Source organism: Gymnoscopelus braueri (genome assembly GCF_963280865.1).
Source record: "Gymnoscopelus braueri genome assembly, contig: SUPER_20_unloc_1, whole genome shotgun sequence".
NCBI classification, from domain to species: Eukaryota; Metazoa; Chordata; class Actinopteri; order Myctophiformes; family Myctophidae; genus Gymnoscopelus; species Gymnoscopelus braueri.
The window spans coordinates 358,386-369,007 of record NW_027660990.1 but is presented as its reverse complement, the minus strand read 5'-3'; positions in this window follow the sequence as shown (position 1 = coordinate 369,007).

Here is a 10,622-nt window from a genome sequence, read left to right as displayed (position 1 = left end):
CCTTTTTTCTTTTCTGAAACCGCTCCATAGGTGGCGCTAAGGAGGAGCTTGGGGGTCCCTAAGAAGACCCCCAAGAATGTTAGCCTACAGTGAGCTATATAGGTACAGTACACGTTGTGTATTATTATGTTACAACATGCACGTATACATGCGTAATTACGCACGTGTAAAATTCCGCTGTTATGGTAGTTGTTCCATTCAGAGGGGGGGGGACACCTTCATGCTGTCAGCAACCCCACAAATTATATGTAGGGTGCGGCAGAGGCGCGGTGGGTGCGGCGGAGGCAAGGCGGGCGCGTCTCCGCCGCAGCGGGTGCGGCGGACGCGTGGCGGGCCTGTGTCCGCCGCGGCGGAGTCACGGCGGCCGCCAACGCCGTTTTGGGCGTTGGCGGCCGCCTCGGAAGTTCAAGGAAACGGGAAGACTCGCCCCCAAACACTCACCCCCATTCTATATACCGCTGGATTTGCCTGTAATACCGCCGTATTTGCCCCGGGGCGACTGTGTTTTGGGTCGAGTGTTTTGGTATTTCCCCGTTGTTGCGCCACGATAAACAAGGAAGTGTAGAGGATCAAATAGAATGACTTTTCGGTCATTGCATCATCTATTTCTCACTTAAAATGTTTTCAAAAACATTCTTGAGAGCAACGTTTAGTTGTAAATTACATTGTTTGTTTGTTTACATGGCTGTCATGTTGGATAAAGCATAAAACCAAGCAGCGCAGGTTGATATGAGCAGGTGTTCTGAGTCTCTGATTACACAGCGGTCCGTTATTGAGCTCATCGGTCATTATCCAGAAATAATGACCGATGATTGACCAATCAGAATCGAGCATTCAACCAAGCTGTGTCATAAAGGTATATAATGCCTACAAGTTGTTTAGATGTTATTTAAACATCCGGATTTAATTTTAAGTATATTAATATCCTTATAATTAAATAGGCATTTATAACGTCTATAGTCTATAACTGGGTTTAACCCACTGAGCGTTTTTCGTGCTATTAGACGTCTAAAGAACGTCTAGGCTAAAACTGGTTTATGAAAGGTCTAAAAATGAAAGTTTTTTCAACGTCTAGGCTAAGCTTAGACGTGGTTTCAAAGTCATTTGAACGGCTATATTTATATCTAGCCGTTCTAATGACGTTGAAACAACGTCTAGGCTAGGTTTAGACGTTGAAAAAACTTTCATTTTTAGACCTGTCATAAACTAGTTTTAGCCTAGACGGCTAGGTGACATTTAGACGTCATTTAGACGGCTAATAGCTAGGGATGCCACAATCTGACCTTGAGCCAATTCGAAATTCGGACAGCCCTGGCGAATATTTTTCGATTATTCGACGGCACCGCCACCCCCCCTGATGATGGGGGGGGAAAAAAAATAGTCCCGGTCCTTCCGACGGCCAATCCGGCCCTGAGTGTGTGGCTGCAGCAGCACTCTGAGTCTGCACAGACAGCGCAGCTGTCTTCCTCCACTTTACAGTAAAACAAACTGTGGCCATTTACAATTATTAAGACCATAATATTACTATTATTAGTATTAGCATATATTTTGATTGAAACTAAGGCATAAAAAAGTTTTAAAAAAATAAATAATAATAATAATAATAAAAAAAATATATAATTAAAATCGAATTTTAAAAATCATTTTCGAATATGGAGACTGTAACGAATATTCGGAAATTCGAAAAATCGGTGGCATCCCTACTAATAGCCCGAAAAAGGCTCAGTGGGTAATTAAAGGGAATACATTATCGTCAAATTGCAAACTGGAGGAAAAGGAAAAAATTTACTAGCTCACAATACCACAAAGATTGTCATTTGCACACGCACATTTTTGACCCATATATGATTTTTGCAAGGATTTGGTATAACACTTTTGCGGCAAATAGCTGCAATTTATCACATAATGTTGCTCTGTTCAAAAAGTGTTTTTGTTAATATGTTAAAGCTCTATAGTGTGATAGTAATCATTGCTATAGAGAGTGTTTGTTATCTCCAGCTCTTTAATAAACAGAAAATATGTTTCCAGGTGGGTGGCCAATCTTCAGACAATCAGGAGAAAGTACTTATGAGCTTCAATTTGATATTGTTTCAGTTCCAATTTTGTCTGCACATTTCTTTGTATCATCACTTCCAATTTCACTTGTTTAACACTTGCATGACTAAGCTATCAATATGACCGATTTTGAGAATTTAAAGTGGATTATCTTCTCTCATGAAGCTCTGAGAAAGTTCCCCTTTCATGACTTTTCCTAAATATTTGTTTCAAATCATCTCCGTTTTTTTTTTCTTCTGAAACGTATTATAAATATGAAATATATACCATATATACCATCCCAGCCGTTATATTTCGGCTAAATTGACCGCTCTCCCCCTCTCTCCCCCAGGCAAGAGCAGTTGACACCTCTAGACCCCCCGCAGAGCGGCCCGTAGACGAGCATACGCAGCGAGTCTATGCGAGTCCATGTTGCCATGTCTGCTTATTATAAGCGACTTTGGGCTTGTTTTTCACGTCTTTCTATTATTATTATTATTATTATTATAATTATATATATATAATTACATTATAATGGTAATAATAATATAGCTGCCCACGTGTTTTGTGCACAGTTTGCACACTGGGTTGTTTACAAGTTACTATAGTTCGCTTGCTGCTACTAGATTTATAGCAGCATTACTTGACGGTCATATTATGACAGTCATGACGAAACTTCAACCTGTTTTTTGCACATTCTCCATTTACAGCCCGTATATCTACATAAAAGTTCGGATTTCAAATATAAAGTTCTTATTCCGTGGCCACGGATGTTACAATTTACTTCGGGTGGGTATAAGTACCCGTAACTTCTGTATTGTTCAATAAAAAGCATTTTAATCCGATTGGCGATCATTTGCTCATAGAGTTATAGTGTATCAGAGTGCAATTACACCTCCCAACCGATAGGGTCACGTAGTTGAAAGCATGGAGAAAATACGGAGAAAATGGCCACCGATCGGATTAAAATGTTTTTTTTTTGACAATACGGAGATTATGGGTACTTATGGGTTACCCGAACAGAATTGTAACATCCCTGGCCATGAGATAAGCACTTTATATTTGAAATATGAACGTTTATGTAGATGTACGAGTTGTAAATGGAGAAATGCAAACACCAGGTGTACGTTCTGCCATGACGCTTGGCGGCGAACTAACAATGCTAGCTCCTAGCCTCGTTACTCCACTGTTGTTTTGGCCACATCTTCAGTGAAATACTTCCATACGAACGTCGAGCGGCCTGTTGTTTAGCTGGGGCTGCCCTCACCTACTGTAGCTGCTGTGTTCGCTACAATGTTATATTGTTTATACAACTAGATTCTGTCCCGAAAAAGACTAACGCAATACTGGCCGCTTCCTAGTCCTGGTCCAGAGCGTTAGTGAGATTATTTTTATTTACTCCACTGCGCCCTCTACAGATCTGGACAATTTGAACTTATCATTAACCAAATCTGTAGAGGGCACTGTGGAGTAAATACAAATAATTTCCGTCTCGCGGACATATTTTATTTTCTGCCCAAAAAGTGTATTTTACAGAGTAGGTGGGGTGCTGAGAGGCTTCCCACCTCCGAGAATAGACTTTCAACAACACAAAACAGCCTTTGTTTCGGTGAGTAGCGAAATGGTTTTGTTTATTTTCACTACTCTTGAGGGAACTTGAGGGAACTGACTAACGCTCTGGACCAGGGCTAGCCGCTTCCCACCGTGGTGAAGTTAGTTTCAGCCTCAGGTTGAATATTCACCCAGTGGATATTACTCCAGTAAAGTAAAATACCTCAAAATTGTACTTAAGTACAGTAATTGAGTAAATGTACTTAGTAACTTTACACCACCACAGAGGGGAGCGAAACTGATGGGTGGGGATTAGGCTTGTAACCGGAGAACAATGGGCCAACGACCAACCAAAACCACTCATGCTACTGTTGTCCCTGCAAGTTAAAACCACTCTCTGCCCCCACAAGATCGACAGAAACACACAGAAACACTGCTGTGTTTGTAATGTAATTTAAACCACTTAATGATTCTAAAACGGATATCTGTTGGGATCGAAAGCTTCCTCAACATTCGAACTGTGTTAATATGGAAAAAAACGAAAATCAGCCAAAAAATAAAAAAGTTATTTAGCTAGTTTCTACTGTTTTTCCAGCCTGATCTCCAGAGAATACCGTAACATTGCACGGAACGAGTGCACTTCATTCCGTGGATAGTCGCCTCGGAACTCCCAAATTGCGTGCATATGTACGGCGAGTCCCACGGTGGGCGTAACCAGTCGCAACACGGAAAAACCCGGAAGCAGAGCAGTCCGCACAATAAAATTTACGATTCTGTGCCTATCGGTACATAACTCAAACGGCGCTGAGTAGGCACAGGCGAATGTCCCACCGTTCAGGACGGCAACTCGGTCGCCTTAGCTCCCTCAGTGGTCCTTCACGGGGTGACAATTCGCCTGTGACTGCGCGCCTCCGAAATGGTTTTGTCACAAAGGCAGCGCCGTACCATATGCACGCAATTCGGGAGTTCCAAGGCGGCTATCCACGGAATGAAGTGCACTCGTTCCGTGCAATGTTACGGTAATCTCTGGAGATCGGGTTGGTTTTTCAACTCGCGAGTTGATGCCCGAAACACCAGGCCTGCTCACATATAGGAGTCAGACAGAAATACACACTAGCCTACTGCTTCATGTCTCACTTTTCTCAGGGCACAACGTATGCAGTAACATTTTCATAGACCTGCCTGCTTATTTCTCTCTCAAAATTTGGCAACTCATTTCACTGTCTGTTTCACTGAAGAGTTTAATGTGACGCTACAGATTGCGCTGTTTTATACGCTTTTTTTTAATAAAGATTTTACATACAGAATCTGCAGTTACCATTACATTTTATAATACTATTTTATATATATATATACTACATTACTATTTTATAATGTTTCTGCCTGCAGCAGAGTGCAATTGAGATGTTAATGGCTATTTCGAAGACAATGGAACCCCCCACTGTTTGGGGGAGAAAGTGTGAAGTAGTCTGGAGCCCAGAGGGGAGACAGTGGCCAATAGGATAGCCTGATTTGGGGATCAAAATGATCGTTTTTCAGGCTTGGTGGAGGAGTATGAAACCTCAGTCATGCGAGTGTTAATCTGTATGAGATATCTCTCCTGATTGGATACAATTAGTATCCCGACCTGAAAATGCATTTTCTGTTTAATCAAGAGCTGGAGGGATGGAGACTGGGGAGACTCCTGTTACTGAACAAACACTCTATAGCAATGATTACTATCAGAATCTAATTTATACAATTTAACATTTATTTTAACAACAAAAAAGTATCACTGACTCTACCTTGAAGTAAAAGTAAAGTAGTAACTATGTAAACAGAGCTTGTAAATCTACAAGCTTGTAGAGTTTGTAGATTTTGAAAACGTCGACTACCTTTTTTCACAGACGTAAACACAATTATAAAGAGATCCAGTAGAACTAAGACAAGTCATTTTATGCTTGTTGCGCATGGGTGTCATGCTCCGAAAATAGCCGATCTACAAGCCAAAAAACGTCACAGAGGTTCTGATCTGCTATTTTCGTCAGATAGCATGGTATAAATGACACCATCAAGGCCTACCAAAATACATTTTAGTCGACTAAATCAACTGTAGATTTAGTCGACTAAAATCGTATGCTATTTAGTCAACTAAAACTGTACTTAAACTAAAATATTAAAGATGACAAAAATATGACTAAAACTAAATTACATGTTATTCAAAAGACTATGACTTAAACGACATCAGAATTTGCTGTCAAAATTCACACTTCTTCCGGCCCTGCAGATACTGTGGCCCACAATTAGTATCACTATTACCCCACGCTAAATATCAGCCCTGTGGCATCGCCATGACGACCGCTAATTGGCATCGTCATGACGACCTGATAATTGGCATCGCCATGACGACCCGGTAATTGGCATGGGGTTGGCAGACACTTGAGGCGCGGAGATGAAGGAACTCTCTGCCCAGAACTACAGGCTCCCAGCGTTGCTAAGAAACAGCTGCTCCATTGCGTGCGTGCGTGCGTGCGTGCGTGCGTGCGTGCGTGCGTGCGTGCGTGCGTGCGTGCGTGTTTGTATTACTATACTTTTGAGCAGTGATGGAAGAAGTAATCACATGTTTTGCTTAAGTAAAAGTATCAATACTACATTGTAGATATACTGTTACAAGTAAAATATACCAAAAGTACGCACGCACAACTTTCTCCCTATCTCTCTCCCTCTCTCTCTCTCTCTCTCTCTCTCTCTCTCTCACGCACACGCACGCACGCACGCACGCACGCACGCACGCACGCACACACAACTTTCTCCCTATCTCCCTCCCACTCTCTCCCTCTCTCTCCCTCTCTCTCTCTCTCTCTCTCTCTCTCTCTCTGTCTCTCTCTCTCTCTCTCTCTCTCTCTCTCTCTCTCTCTCACACACACACACACACACACACACACAACACACAAACACACTGAACTGAACTGAACTGAACTGAACTGAACGGCTGTGTTCCCATTAACCCTCTGCTCTCAAGGTTTCAGAGGTTCTGCAAAATATCTTCTTTTAGTTTAGTTCAGGGGTCTTCAACAGGGGGTCCGGAACCCCTAGGGGCAATGGGCCTCATTCAGCAATACTTTCCTAATGTTTCCTCTTACATTTCTTCCTAAGTGAATTCCTAAGTGAAGTCGAGTCAGATTCATGAAACGTTCTTAAAAGGCATAATTGTTCGTAACTATGTTCTTATGATGATGAATCCCAATCCTCGTAACTTGAAGGGGTGTGCCAGTTAATCCTAATTACCATAGGTAGACGCCCCATATATCCTAATTAGCATCCTAATCACCATAGGGAGCCGTCCCACCAATCCCCATATTAGGCATGACTGCATGGCCCTGCCGACAGTCACACCTGTGTGTGATTGCTGCTCACAGAAATCACAGGAAATCGAACACAGATATAAAGTTGAGAGAATGAAGTAAAGAATACATAAACTAAAGTCTAAAGATGATGGAACACCAGACTCCAAACATAAAAAAAATAAGCAACAGTTCTGTGGAGGTGCCTCTGAAGTGAAAAACATTATTTTATTTTATTAATTAATGTATATATATTTTTTCTTCACATTAATCAACATATCACCACTAGACATCAATGTAAATTTGCTGATATTAGCATGTTATCCATATTTCATGTTCATGAGTAGCGTTATTAGTGGATATAAAACATTTTATACGTAGCTGGTGCGTGGGTATGGAGGGGCTTTAAGGTAGTAGCTGCTTGGTATGTAATGGGGTGGAAATAGGGGTGTGGTGGGTGATATGGTTGTGCAAGGAGGGGCGTAGGGGGCTGTGTGGGGGGTAATGGGGATGGGTATGATGGGTGGGTATACGGGGGCTTTTGGGTAGGAAGGGGACGGGAAAATAGGGGTGTGGCGGATGCCGAGGATATGGGGGTGGGGGTGTGGGGGGTGGGGGTATGGGGGGCGATGGGGGTAGGTGGAGTTGGGGGTTATGGGGTGGGTATGGGGCTTGGGCTGCAACTCAACCGGGTCTGTTTGGGTTAGATTGTAATTTCAGGTCTGTTGAAAACTCTAAAACAGTGGTTCTCGAACATTTTTATGTCAAGGACCGCCATCTGAAAATATTTTCTGCCAGGGACCCCATCAAAATGTTTCAAAAATAGCCGTTCTACAAGCTCAAAATGGGCAGTAATGGGATGCGTTGTGAGCTTGTAGATCGGCTATTTTAAAATAACGTATAACATAGGGTAAAAGTGATTAAACTCCTCCTTGTAATTTAAATCCTATATTATACAATTGTAGAATTGAGAAAACAGAAGAAACAGTTAATTTTCACAAACATGTCACACTTAAGAACTCAAAGGCCACCCTAAGAGTGCTCTTCAGTGTGCTTAGATTCTCTTCTTACCTAAGAACAGACCACAGCTAAGAAAACATTGGAGTGTACCAAAATCTTCTTAAAGGTTTCATGACATTCAGTTTTACAACACATTAAAAGTCTTTGTCATGGTCCTTCAAACGTGTATTAAAAGTTTTAACTGAAAATTCCACTCCAGTGACTCAGCCATTGCAGGTGTTTTTCTCTCACATTCTAAAGCCTTTTCAACTGCAATGTCAAGTAGTCTTTGCCTGCGGGTGTCGCTGTTGAGGGATTTTGCCTGTCAATCATCGCCTCTGCTCTGCCCCCCCCCCCCCCCAAAAAAAAAGAAAGGATAGGGGAGGGGAGGGGCGGGAGGAGAGGGGGCGGGATTAAGTGACTATGACATCAAAGTCAAGGGGCCAATCCCAGATTACTTACTCAAAGTTCAGTTTTTTTGGGCGTAATTGAGGTCATAAAACACCCAAAAAAAACACCCACATTTCCTTTTAAGAATGGTTGCTGAATGAGGCCCAATGGGCCTCATGCAGCAATACGTTCCTAATGTTTCCTCTTACATTTCTTCCTAAGTGAAGTCGAGTCAGATTCATGAAACGTTCTTAAAAGGCAGAATTGTTCGTAACTATGTTCTTATGATGATGAATCCCAATCCTCGTAACTTGAAGGGGTGTGCCAGTTAATCCCAATTACCATAGGGAGCTGCCCCACCAATCCCCATATAAGGCATGACTGCATGGCTCTGCCTGCAGTCACACTTGTGTGTGATTGCTGCACACAGAAATCACAGGAAATCACACACAGAAATAAAGTTGAGAGAATGAAGTAAAGAATACCTAAACTAAAGTCTAAAGATGGTTGAACACCACCAGACTCCAAAACTAGAAAAAGTGCTCCTTGGAGCACAGGTCTCCGCCAGGTCAGGTAGGTTATTGTGGGGCAGCAATGTTCGGAATTAGCCAATCAGGATGGAATATGAAAAATTGGATGGAACCATCTTGATCACTTGACTATATGTGTACCGATTTGCATGATGTTTGAATTTGTAGGAGTAATATAAAAAAGAAAAGTGTTGCAAAATTGGCCTGATGGTGGCGCTATAATAGGGCAATGTTAAAAGGGTGGCATTTGTTCTTCAATGTAGTGCCGATGTGCGTGCAAAGTGTCGCAATCGGACGCTGCATTCATGATTTGTGGCATTTTGTTCAAAACGGGCCACTCCTGCAAACTTTAGATGTCAATGTTAGCCAATCAGGATGGAATATGAAAATTTTAAAAGATCCATCGTGATCACATCATCGTGATCACATGACTATAGAGATCAAGTGTACCGATGTGCGTGAAATTTGGATAAATTCTGAAGGCTTAATATCAAAGAATGTGTTTTACATAAGTCGGCCTCCTGGTGGCGCTATGAAAGGCAAATGTGAAAAATGCAGGTCAGTTGTTTTTCCTTGGCCTCTAGGGAGTGTGCGTGCAAAGTTTCATGCAGATCGGTGCAGTTATAGTTAAAAACCTAAATCGTCCATTTATAGCGCCACCATGAGGCTGATTTGAACATTTTCAAGTGGTATTTCTTCCTCGGCCTAGTGGGAATGTGCGTGTGAAATCTCACGGAAATCGCAAGCTGCGTTCATGATTTGAGGCATTTTGTTGAAAACGGAGCAATCCTGCAAACTTTGGAAGCCAACCTTAGCCAATCAGGATGAAATATGGAAAATTGGACAGATCCGTGTTGATCACATGACTATAGAGATACTGTGTACTGATTTGCGTGATGTTTGGATAAAATCTGTAGGAGTACTGTCAAGAAGTGTGTTTTGCAAAAAGCGGCCTCCTGGTGGCGCTATAAAAGGTTAATTTGAAAAATTTGAGGCAGAGGTTCTGCTCTGGCATCCAGGGAGTGTGTGTGCACAGTTTCGTTGCGATCAAGCCAACGGTGCCGGAGATTAGCTGTACACAAAATGACAGAATGACGGACACACGGACACACGGACGGACACACACACACACACACGGACGGACGGACAGGGGGCAAAACATACTCTCTCGCCATGCCTTTCGGCCTGGCGGAGACAATTAAGCTTAAAAATGGGTACTTTCTCCTGATTGGTTGAGATTTTGACACCTACCGAAAAATGTATTTTCTGTTTATTAACACATTGACTGCCAATCGCGTAGATCTACGCGAACCTATTTAAAGCCGCAGCGTGCCAATCGCGTAGATCTACGCGAAGTGGTCTTTTTTGTGTCTTACATTAGATGAAGTCCTTCCCTACATTGTCAAGAAATTTCATCCATCTAGACCACAGAAAAGTTGTAAAATATCATGATCTGGTCAAGTAATCACATAAAACATGTTATTACAAAACACAAAAGTCAAATAAAGTCAGGGGGTCCGCCAATCTGCTCATATCAAACCAAATGTTTGATCCGTGCATCAACTGGCAGCCTGTGCGCAGCCGTGCTCATTGAGCAGGGAAGCACCTAGGGAAAACTTGCAGCAGCCATGCACGTTCACATGCTTGCGCTTGTAACGTGCTCGTGCACGCACGGGAATGCACTTTTCCTCACCCCAAACACATGAGCCAACAGCCAAGTGATAAGAGGTCGCCTTGACATAGAAGTTAACACACATCAGCGGTGAGATCTAAGGTTAGACGTCGTGCTCGTATG